This window comes from Heterodontus francisci, chromosome 25 (genome assembly GCF_036365525.1).
Source record: "Heterodontus francisci isolate sHetFra1 chromosome 25, sHetFra1.hap1, whole genome shotgun sequence".
NCBI lineage: Eukaryota > Metazoa > Chordata > Chondrichthyes > Heterodontiformes > Heterodontidae > Heterodontus > Heterodontus francisci.
Genome location: NC_090395.1, coordinates 70,305,410 through 70,317,948, shown reverse-complemented (window position 1 = coordinate 70,317,948; position 12,539 = coordinate 70,305,410). Strand labels below are relative to the sequence as shown.

General features: G+C 42.8%; 1 protein-coding gene across 1 annotated transcript in view; it reads right to left on the bottom strand.

Annotated features, from left to right (window-relative positions):
* LOC137383977 (major facilitator superfamily domain-containing protein 4A-like) overlaps positions 1-12,539 on the bottom strand; it is a 71,730-nt gene that overhangs the window by 58,322 nt on the left and 869 nt on the right. The window lies entirely within an intron of this gene.

Genomic DNA, 12,539 nt, shown 5'->3' with positions numbered 1-12,539 from the left:
CATTTACCAAGTGAACTATCCAGTGTGGAATCCAGCCATGCAAACCAGGATCCACCCAGTTTTCACCCACTGACTGTGCTGAGCAAGCTAGTCTCAGCTGGGATGGTAGGAATGATAGTGAAATTGGCTTCAACACCCAAGGTCTAAGAAGATGGACAGAGGGAAAATCATTGTGAGTTCCTGCTCCTGCTTGCAATACAGTGACCCGTGCTGTGCAAACTTTGTTTGGGCACAGATTGGCATCCAATTCCAATTCTGGCCTCTCATGCAATGCTCGGTTTTCTTTGCTGCGCTATTGGTGGTTGTGCCTTCAGCTGCCTAGATTCTAAGTTCTGGAATTCCCTCCCTAAGCCTCTCTGCCTCTCTCTCTCCAACTTTAAAACACGTTCCTCTTTGACCAAACCCTGCACTAATATCTCCATATGTGGCTTAGTGTCAAATATTGTTTGATAACACTCCTGTGAAGTGCCTTGGGGTGTTTTACTACATTAAAGGTGCTATATAAATGCATATGTTGTCTACAGGTGTGATGGCACCACGGAAAAATAGCCTGTCAACATTCACTGTCTAGGTGATGAATAGCTAGTTGAGGGCACTGTCATTCATGAACCCCAGCACAGGTTAGCGCATTTAGAAATCATAGAAATTTACAGCACGGAAGAAGGCCATTCGGCCCATCATCTCCACACCAGCCGACAAGGAACCATCCAGCCTAATCCCACTTTCCAGCTCTTGGTCTGTAGCCTTGTAGGTTACAGCACTTCAAGTGCCTATCCAATTATGAGGGCTTCCACTTCTACTACCCTTTCAGGCACTGAGTTGCAGATCCCCACTGCCCTCTGAGTGAAAGGATTTTCCCTTTAATCCCCTCTAACCCTCCTAGCTCTTACTCTAAATCTATGCCCCCTGGTTTTATTTATTTTATTTTTTTTATTTAGAGATACAGCACTGAAACAGGCCCTTCAGCCCACCGAGTCTGTGCCGACCATCAACCACCCATTTATACTAATCCTACATTAATCCCATATTCCTACCACATCCCCACCTTCCCTCAATTCCCCTACCAATACTAGGGGCAATTTATAATGGCCAATTTACCTATCAACCTGCAAGTCTTTGGCTGTGGGAGGAAACCGGAGCACCCGGCAAAAACCCACGCAGTCACAGGGAGAACTTGCAAACTCCGCACAGGTAGTACCCAGAATTGAACCCGGATTGCTGGAGCTGTGAGGCTGCGGTGCTAACCACTGCACCACTGTGCTGCCCCTCAATTAAGGGGAATATCTACCTCCCCATCCACTCTATCTTGACCACTCATAATTTTATACATTTCAATTAGGTCTCCCCTCAGCCTCCTCTGTTCCAAAGTAAACAACCCCAGCCTATCCAATCTTTCCTCGTAACTAAAATTCTCCAGTCCAGGCAGTATTGGCTGTACACTCTCTAGTGCAATCACATCTTTCCGATGTTGCGGTGACCAGAACTGTACGCAATGCTCCAGCTGTGGCCTAACTAGTATTTTATAAAATTTCAGCATAACCTCTCAGTTGTTACATTCTATGCCTCGGCTAATAAAGGCAAATATCCTGTATGCCTCCTTGACCATCTTATCTACCTGCCCAGCCACCTTCAGGGATCTGTGGACATGCACTCCAAGGTCTCACTGTTCCTCTACACTTCTTTAGAAAAGAAAGGAGAGAATTGGAGGTTGGGGTGGCAAGGTGGAATAAAACTAAAGGAAACTCAGTTTCCAGAATCATACATGTTTTCCTTGTGTCGCCAATATTATTGGCATCTGCTAGTCTAACTAACGTGGAAATCATATTGATTATGTTAAGCCGAGACCTTTATGATGCATGGAGAAGCATAGAAAGCACCAAATCTGGATAGATTTGTTTAAAAACCAATACATCCCTGTTCGATCTGGTCAACAAAATAGCAATCAAACCACCAGATGTTATTGACAAATTAGTAACTGATAGACAGCAAATCAATAATTGTTTCCCCAGGCTGTATCAGAAGGAAGGTTGCAGTGAGTAGATTTGCAAATCAGTCCAACAATATTTTTGGAAAATATACAAGAATCTATTTGTTTTAATAAAAAATTCAAGCAGCCGTGGGCAGAAAATAAAAGGGATGGTACGTAGAATCATAGAAAAGTACAGCACAGAAGGAGGCCATTTGGCCCATTGAGTCTCTACTGGCTCTTTTGAAGAGTAATCCAGTCAGTCCCACTCCCCTGTTCTTTCCCCATATCCTTGCAATTTTTTTTTCTCCTTCAAGTACTTATCCAGTTTTCTTTTGAAAGCTGTTATTGAATCTACCTATCAGGCAAAGCACTCCAAATCCCAGCTACTCATTGTGTAAACAAGCTTTCCTCATGTCACCTCTGGTTCTTTTCCCAACACTGGTGCCTTTTGCTTATCAGTGCTTCAGCCATTGCAAACAACTTCTCTAGATTTACTCTACCTAAACCCTTCCTGATTTTAAACGCCTCTATCAAATCCCCTCTTAGCCTTCTCTGCTTTAAGGAGAACAACACCAGCTTCTCCAGTCTATCCCCATAACTGGAACCCCTAATCTGTGGAACCATTGTAGTAAATCTCTTCTATACCCTCTCCAAAGCCTTCATGTCCATTCTAAGGTGTGGTGCCTCAATTGGACATAACACTCCAGCTGGGGCCAAACTTGTGTTTTATATAGGTTTAGCATAACTTCCTAGCCTTTGTGCTCTACTCCTCCATTTATAAAGCCCAGGATCCCATGCACTTTGTTAAATGCTTTGTTAACACAAATAGCTCCCATCAAGGGCTCAAACTATTGGCGACTGTGATAATTCAGTGGGTTAGAGATGAGCCTTTTACTTCTGGGATCTGGGCCATGGAAGAACCATACAATGCAAAATCAGCAGTGAAGTCAGGAAAACCTTCTACACACAAAGGACAGTAGAAGTTTGGAACACTCTTTGTAAATGGCAATTGATGCTAAATCAATTGTTAATTTTAAAACTGAGGTTGATAGATTTTTGTTAACCAAAGATATCAACGGATATGGAGCAAAGGTGGGTATATGGAGTTAGATCACAGATCAACCGTTAAATGGCAGAACAGGCTTGCAAGGCTAAATGGCCCTGTCTTGTTCCTGTGTTCCAATGAATTGCCGAGATTAAAGAGAGTTGCATTCCCCAGCACAAGCATCTCTTACCCTGATGAGCATCAAAGAGGATAGCGAGCATAAATTTACATAGCTGCTGTTCATTTATCCTAAACGAGATACACTAATTCCTAGCTCACGGGTGAAAATAGCTAAGTGGCACAGCACAGGAAGCTTCCTAGATGTTATAGCTACCAGTTAGATATCAAGGTCCAATATTCCCAACTTCCTTACCATAACAATATGTGGATCAAATTCAGCAAACAATAGGAACAAGTCTTCTGCATCAGAAGCACATGTAGAGGAAGAATCTATAGCTGGAGCAAACACCCTCTTACCAGGTCTTCTTGTGTTTAAAGGAAGAAAGCATATCGGTACTTAAGAGGATGGGGTAAGTTCAATGTTGGGTAGATGTTTCCATTTGTATGGGAGACCAAAAACAGAGGTCATAAATATAGGATAGGCACTAATAAACTCACTTAAGAAATTCAGGAGAAACCTCTTTAGCCAGAGAGTGGTGAGAATGTGGAAATGGAGTAGTTGAGATGATCAGCATCAGTCAGGAAGCTAGATAAGTACACGAGGCAGAAAGGACTAGATGGTGAGATGATGTCGGGTAGTTGGAGGCTGGTGTGGAGCATAAACACTGGCATAGATCAGTTGGGCCGAATGACCTGTTTCTATGCTGTATATTCTATGTAACGTAACATTCTCATAGAAGAATCTTGGAATCATAGAATGGTTACAGCACAGAAGGAGCCTGCATCTCTTAAACCCATCCCCACACCCCTCAATGAGATAGCCTTTATAATCTATATAAAGGCTGAAAATCCCATTCCTCTGTTGTAATGCAGACCCCTGACACTTGGTCTTAGCCTCGTTAATGGCTCTTCTCTACACTGCCTTGAGCATTTGAGTGTCTCTCTTGTTGCTTGGCAGCGGGAAGTGGATGCAATATTTGAGATGTGATCTGACTAGACCACTATAAAGTTTGATTATTAACTCCTCTGACTTACTGTTTGGGCCACGTAGCTCAAAATCCTATTGATTTTGTTGATTGCTGCTCTGTATTGATTGGACACATTTAGTGTCGAGCATCACAGGATTTATAGAATCCTGGAATCTTACAGAAGGAGGCCATTTGGCCCATTGCGCCTATACTGGCTCTTTGAAAGACTATCTAATTAGTCCCACTCCCCTGTTCATTCCTCGTAGTCAAACAAATTTCTCCTTTGCACACATATATTTCCCTTTTTGTAATTTGCTATTGAAACTGCTTCCACAAACCTTTCAGGCAGCGCATTCCTGATCAGAACAACTCACTGCCTAAAACAAATTCTCCTCATCTTCCCCTCTGGTTCTTTTGTGAATTTTAAATCTGTGTCTTCTCATTACTGACTCCCCTGCCAGTGGAAACAGTTGTCTCTCAATCTACTCTTATCAAAAAGCCTTCCGAATTAAGTCTCCCCTTAACTTTCTCTGCTCTTAGCAGAACAATCCCAGCTTCTCTCATCTCTCCAGCTAACTGAAGTTCCTCATCTCTGGTATAATTCTAGTAAATCTCCTCTGCAATCTCTCCTAGTTTTCTTTCAACTTCTTTCTTAGCTACTTAACACCGTTCAGGGTGTGTTGTCCATTTTTCTGTCCTACATGTAGCATTCTACAGTTAATTGGCATTAAATATGATCTTGCATTGTTCTTCCCACTTGCATGTCTTGTGCAATTCATTGTGCAGTTTCTCAGCTACCTCTTCTGATACTAATACCTCATCTAGTTCGCTACCATCTGAAAATCTATGCTTTTCTAAGTGCCCCTTCTCGATTCCAGACTCCATTTTGAGTACTGCATTCAGTTCTGTGCACTGCATGGGTACATTGGGCTTGGAGTGGGTGCAGTGCAGATTCCAAGTCTGAAAGGATTAAATATATGAGCACAGGTTGTACCCACAGAGTAGACTTTTGATCCCTCAAGTATTGAAGATTAAGGGGTGATCTAATTGAGCCGTTTAATTTGATGAAAGCATTTGATACAGTGAATAAAGAGAATCAATTTCCTCTAGTGTTGGAGTTCAGAACAAGGGGGTATAACATTAAAAATAGAGATAGGTTGTTCAGGGCTGATGTCAGGAAACACTTCTTCACACATAGAGTAACGGAAATCTGGAACGCTCTTCCCCAAAAAGAGCAGTGGAGGGGGGTGGGGGGGTGTCAATTGAACATTTCAAGACGAAGATTGATAGTATTTTGTTAGGCAAGTGTATTAAGTATGGATTTTGAGACAAAACCGGTACATGGAGTTGAAATACAGATCAGCCATGACTAAAGTGAATGGTGACAGGCTTGAGCAGCTGAATTCTATTCCTATGTTTGCAGTGTCCTGATAACCAGCAATGGTTTGGATGCTGCAACACACCACCGAAGTTTCTTTCAAAGGCATGAAGTCACTTGTCCGGTAAGTTGCCACAAAGAGCCACTGTAGTTGTAGAATGAGCTTGCCAAACACACAGTGCAAAGAATAAAAGCAAAATACTCACTGTACATTGCTTAAACTGTTGTGTTGCCTCATTGGCAGTTACTGTGACACATGGAAATACATTGAAGTTACAAAACGAAGTCAGGCCATTCGGCCCAACTAGCCTGCGTCGGTATTTACCCTCCACATGGGAAAATAGCATGAATCATAGTTACCCATCCTGTATCTCAACTCACCCAATCACCCCACACTTGCAAATTCTGGCAGAGGTGTTTGTGGGTAGAGACTGGACTGAACCTGCCATCCTCCTGCTATGTATGCCTCAATTCCACAGTGTAATTGCCAACAGAAGCATTAAAGGGATCTTCCCCCTGTGGAGATCCTCCACATCAGCCAAGTACTTCATCGACCAGGGAGTTGTTTTGGACAACCTGAGATTGTTAAAGGTGCTATGCCAATGCTCGTGGAATGCACTGCCTGAGAAGGTAATGGAAGCAGATTCAAAGAAAAAAAGTCATGCACTTACATAGTGCCTTTCACAACCTCAGGATGCCTTAAAGCACTTTATAGCCAATGAAGTGCAATTTGAAATGTAGTCACAGTTGTAATGTGGGAAACACATCAGCCAATTTACACACAGAAAAATCCCATAAACAGTGATATTTAATGACCGGATAATCTGTTTTAGTGATGTTGGTTGAGGGATAAATATTTCCCAGGACACCAGGGATCTTTTGTGTCTTCCTGAGAGGGCAGATGGCATCTCAGTTTAACATCTCATTTGAAAGATGGCACCTCCAAGAGTGCAACACTCCCTCATATTGCATTGGAGTGTCAGCCTGGATTGTGTGCTCAAATCTCTGGAATGGGACTTTCAAAATGGTATTGGATATATCCTTTGTCAAGAAAACCCTCTATGTCAAATCAGAAATATTGATTTAATTGGTTGGAAACTTACATTAGACTTTTAATGGAAAAAAATCCTACAAGTTAACTTTTTAAAAACTAGCAGCCAAGATGGCCACTGCAATTTACATCTGAAGTACCAGGAGATTGAACTGGAAACAAAACTCTTAGAAGAAGCCCAGCCAGGACATTGGCTTGCTCTAAGTGATTGAATTACCTATAACAGCTTCATTAGCACAGTATTCAAGGCAATCCTCGCATATGACTTTGAAGGAGTAAACCCTCTCCAAGTGTACATTGACATCCTGGGGCATGTGGAACCTTAAATTTCATTAGATGTTTCCAGAAATTCCTGAAGCAACCATGTGACCATCTGTCCATCTTGGAGGAGTTGTTATACAGACAGCCAAGCAGTAACTGAGCGGGCAGCAGCAGAGAAGGCTGCAGGCCTGGCTTTCTCTCTTTCTCTCTCCCCAGAAAGCATCAAGATTGAAAACCGTCTGTGACTGGGGGAACCTCCAAGCCTACTGACGGCTACAGCCAGCAACCAGGGGAAGACAGCCAACTACAATTCTGCCTTCAAGAAAACCCTGAGCAAAGCAAGCCAGCCAAAGTGCACTTTGACCAGTGAGGACTTCAAGAATACAGCTTCAGCCGAACACTATCGGATCATCCGCATCACAGACTGTGTATTTGAGTTCCATTTATTCTGGACTTTAATCTAACCACCAAATCTGTTTTTCCCTCTGTAATCTATTTGTATGTGTGTGATTCTTGTGTGAATGTGTGCATGAATGTGTAGCGTATTTCTTAGTAGTTTTAAATTGAGGTTAGAGTGTTAAGTATAATAAAGTTACCTCTTTCTTGTTTTATCTCAAGCAAACCTGCCCAATTGGTTCTTTCACATACACAGTAAAGGTAAAAGGTAAAACACTCACTGAAGTGGTAAGCACAACCACTGTTTAAAAAGGAATAAACCATGTTGTGGTCAAATAAGAGGAAGGGCAAGAGAGGGGCACCTGAGACACCCCTCCTCACCTGACCGTAACGAGTTGAAAAGGTAAAATTTGCAGGGCTATTGGAAAATAGCAGGGGAGAGGAACTAATTGGCCATCTCTTTCCAAAGTGAAATATTTGCACGGCTCTTAAATCCTCCATGCAACTCACACACAAGACGGAGCAGGAAAAGTAGTGAAGCTTTATCCGCCCCTGCCTCAGCCCATCAGCAGCTGAAACATTCATCCACACTTTGCTACCTCCACACTCGATTATTCCAATGCTCTCCTGGTTGGTCTCCCATCTTCCAGTCTCCATAAACTGGAGCTCATCCAAAATTCCGGTGCCTGTATCCTAACCCACACCAAATCCCATTCGCTTGTTACCCCTGTGCTCACTGACCTATATTGGCTTCCGATAGCCTTGCACAGACATAGCTCAGTAACTTCACCCAGCCATACTTCCGCCATGATCTCTGCACTCCTCCAATATTAGCCTCTTGCGCATCCTTGATTTTTATCACTCGACCATTGGCGACCGTGCCTGCAACTGCCTGGGCCCTAACTTCCGGAATTCCCTCCCTAAGCCTTTCCACTTCTCTACCTCTCTCTCCTCCTTTAAGACTTTCCTGACAGCCTACCTCTTTGGCCAAACTTTGGGACAGCTGTCCTACTATTTTCTTATGTGAGTCAGCTTGGAATGTTCGTCTGATTGTGTTGTTGTGAAATGCCTTAGGATGTTTTACCATGTTAAAAGCGCAATATAAACCTAAGTTGTTGTTGTAGCCTCAATTAGCATAATCTACCCGGAGAGAATACATTGTACATTAGAAGTGAATTAAAAAAAGACACTGTCTTGAAATACATCACGAGCTATAGTAGCAGAAAGGAGTCACAATGGTTGTTAGGTGGATGGCCTAGATTGTCAGTGCAGGAGCTGAAGGGCAAGGAGACCAGCTTGACAGGTTTTTACATCTCTCTGTGTTTGACAAATTTATTAGAATTTATTAGAGTTCTTTGAGGATGTAACAAGCATGATCAGTAGATATAGTACATTTGACATTCGATAAGGTCCCTCATAAAAGGTTAGGGGCGGCACAGTGGCGCAGTGGTTAGCACCGCAGCCTCACAGCTCCAGCGACCCGGGTTCAATTCTGGGTACCGCCTGTGTGGAGTTTGCAAGTTCTCCCTGTGTCTGCGTGGGTTTCCTCTGGGTGCTCCGGTTTCCTCCCACATGCCAAAGACTTGCAGGTTGGTAGGTAAATTGGCCATTATAAATTGCCCCTAGCATAGGTAGGTGGTAGGGAAATATAGGGACAGGTGGGGATGTGGTAGGAATATGGGATTAATGTAGGATTAGTATGAATGGGTGGTTGATGGTCGGCACAGACCCGGTGGGCTGAAGGGCCTGTTTCAGTGTTGTATCTCTAAACTAAACTAAACTAAACTAAACTAAAAACAAGATAAGAGTCCATGGTGTTGGAGTAATATATTAGCATGGATACAGGACTGGCTAACTAACAGAAAACAGAGAGTCAGGATAAATGGGTCATTTTCAGGTTGGCAAACTGTAACTAGTGGGACGCTACAGGGATCAGTGCTGTGGCCTCAACTATTTATAATTTATATTAATGACTTGGATGAAGGGATTGAATTTGCTGATGATACAAAGATAAGTGGGAAAGCATGTTGCGAAGAGGACACAAAAGACTTGCAAAGGGATATCGATAGGTTTGGCAGATGGAGTATAATGTGAGGTTATCCACTTTGGTAGGAAAAATAGAAATGCAAAATATTATTTAAACGGAGAGAGACTATGGAATGCTGCGGTACAGAGGGATCTGGGTGTCCTTGTACATGAAACACAAATATTTAGCATGCAGGTACAGCAAGTAATTAGGAAGGCAAATGGAATGTTGGCCTTTATTGCAAGGGGGATGGAGTATAAAAGTAGGGAAGTCTTGCTACAACAGTACAGGATGTTTATGAGACCACACCGAGAGTACTGTGTACAGTTTTGGTCTCCTTATTTAAGGAGGGATATACTTGCACTGGGCAGTTCAGAGAAGGTTCAGTAGGTAAATTCATGGGATGAAGGGGTGGTCCTATGAGGAAAGGTTGAGCAGGCTGGACCTATACTCATTGGAGTTTGGATGAATGAGAGGTGATCTTATTGAAATATACAAGATTCTGAGGGGGCTTGACAGGGCAGATGCTGAGACGATGATTCCTGTTGTTGGGTATGTAGAACTAGGGGGCACAGTTTCAGAATAAGGGGCACCCTATTAAGACGGAGATGAGGAGAAATTTATTCTCTTTAAAATTCTCTACCCCAGGGAGCTGTGGAGACTGGGACATTGAACACATTCAAAACTGAGACAGGTAGATTCTTGAACTATAGAGGAGTCAAGGGTCATGGGGAACAGGCAAGAAAGTGGAGTTGAGACCATGATCAGATCAACCATGATCTTATTGAATGGCGGAGCAGGCTTGAGGTCCTGCTGCTAGTTCTTATGTTATGTTATGCTATGTTACTAATCCAGAGACCTAGACTAATGATATGGAGACATGAGTTCAAATCCCACCACAACAGCTGGGGAATTTAAGTTCAGTTAATTAAATAAATCTGGAATAAAAAGCTAGTATCAGTAATAGTGAGCATATAACTACCGGATTGTCATAAAAACTCAATTCCCCAATGTCCTCTGGGAAGGAAATCTGCGATCCATTCCCGCCATGCCTATATGTGACCCTAGACCCACAGCAATGTGGTTGACTCTTAACTGCCCTCTGAAATGGCCTAGCAAGCCACTCAGTTGCTAAGAAGGCTGCTTACACCACCTTCTCAAGGGCAATTAACGATGGGCAATAAATACTGGCCTTGCCAGTGACGTCCACCTTCTGTGATTGAATTAAGAAAGTATCATTTAAATTCTGGGCCAATAACAGGAAGTTCTTCTGCACATTAGGTGCTAAATGCATCAGCTATAACTCAGTGAGTGGCACTTCTCAATTCCGCGGCAGGTAAGTTGTGGGTTCAAATCCCACTCCAGATACCTGAACTCAAAATCCACAGTACCACTCCAGCACTGTACTGAAGGTGTGCTGCTCTGTTGGAGGTGTTCCCTTTTGGATGACACATTAAACTGAAGCCTCGTCAGCCCTCTCAGGTGGTCATAAAAGATTCTTTGGCACTATTTCGAAGAAGAGCAGGGAGTTTTCCCCAGTGCTCTGGCCAATATTTATCCCTCAACCAACATCACTGAAAAACAGATTATCTAGTCATTATCGCTTTGCTGTTTGTGGGATCTTGCGGTGCACAAATTGGCTGCTGCCTTTCCTACATTATAACAGTGACCACGCTTCAGAAGTACTTCATCGGCTGTAAATCGCTTTGGGATTTCCTGAGATCATGAAAGGTGTTACAGAAATCCTAGTCTTTTTCTCTTTCTTTTCTGGATTGAGTTGTGATGTAAACCCTGGAATCAATTAAGAAACATTGAGAAGCTACAATGGTCATTCTGGATGGATGAACATGAATGGTCTGAATGGCCTTCCTCGGCCATAGCTAATTTGACTAAAACTTTTTTATTTAACTTTCTCGGCAAAAGAGACAGAGGTGGGATAAAGAGAAGTTAATGTATACAGTGGGTTGTTATGATCAGGAATATACCTCATGCAAGGATAGTGGGAACACATTCAATAGTAACTTTCAAAAGGGAATTGGATAAATACTTGAAAAGGAAATATTGGCAGGGCTATGGGGAAAGTGCGACTAATTGGATAGCTCTTTCAAAGAGCTCTTTCACTGACACGATGGGCCAAATGGCCTCCTTCTGTATTGTACGATTCTATGTAATTTACATAAACATGCACAGTGGCGCAGTGGTTAGCACTACAGCCTCACAGCTCCAGGGACCCGGGTTCAATTCTGGGTACTGCCTGTGTGGAGTTTGCAAGTTCTCCCTGTGTCTGCGTGGGTTTTCTCCGGGTGCTCCGGTTTCCTCCCACAAGCCAAAAGACTTGCAGGTTGGTAGGTAAATTGGCCATTATAAATTGTCACTAGTATAGGTAGGTGGTAGGGAAATATAGGGACAGGTGGGGATGTTTGGTAGGAATATGGGATTAGTTGTAGGATTAGTATAAATGGGTGGTTGATGGTCGGCACAGACTCGTTGTGCCGAAGGGCCTGTTTCAGTGCTGTATCTCTAATCTAATCTAATCTAATCTGTTCACTATTGTCCCCCCCCACCCAGCTGAATGTGGAGATTACATCTTACATCACCATTTCCAGAACTTTCTCTCGCTCGTTTGCAGCCACATCAAACAATGTCATCACATAAATAAAAAAACCTAAAATCTCATGTTGAAAGGTTTGATGTTTCATTGGCAAAATAAATGAAGGCGAAAACTGTTTTGTTGAGGTTCTGGACCTTTTGAACTTTTTATAATCTAATCTTGTCATTGACAGATTAAGATTTTCTGCCTTCTGTGCTTTGAAATTTTAATTTTCTTTTTAAAAGAAGTGAAACAAAGAGTAATTGCAGAAAATGAAACCATGCTAGCCCAGGTACAAACTAGATACAGTGGGAATCAATTTCCTGAGATTGAAACTGGTAGCAAGCCAGGGCAGAACTCTCAATCCTTTGTTCATTTATGCCCCCAACATTACTAAATGGGTTTATCATACAGTATCGAAGTTTTAGGAAATGCTTTCTTCATACAGTGGCTCACTCAAATTAGTCCATATCACGACAGAGCAAGTGACAATGGAGATTAAACAGAGTGCAGTCACCCTCCCATCTCTCACCCTCCGTAAACTTGAGATCATCCAACACAAAATTAAAAAAAACTTTGCTGCCTGTGTCCCAACTCGCACCAAGTCCAGTTGACCATTGGTGACTGTGTCTTCAGCTGCCTGGGCCCGAAGCTCTGGAATTTCTTTCCCTAAACCTCGCTGCCTGTCTCTCCTCCTTTCAGTCACTTCTTAAAGCCTGCCTCTTTCACCTGTCC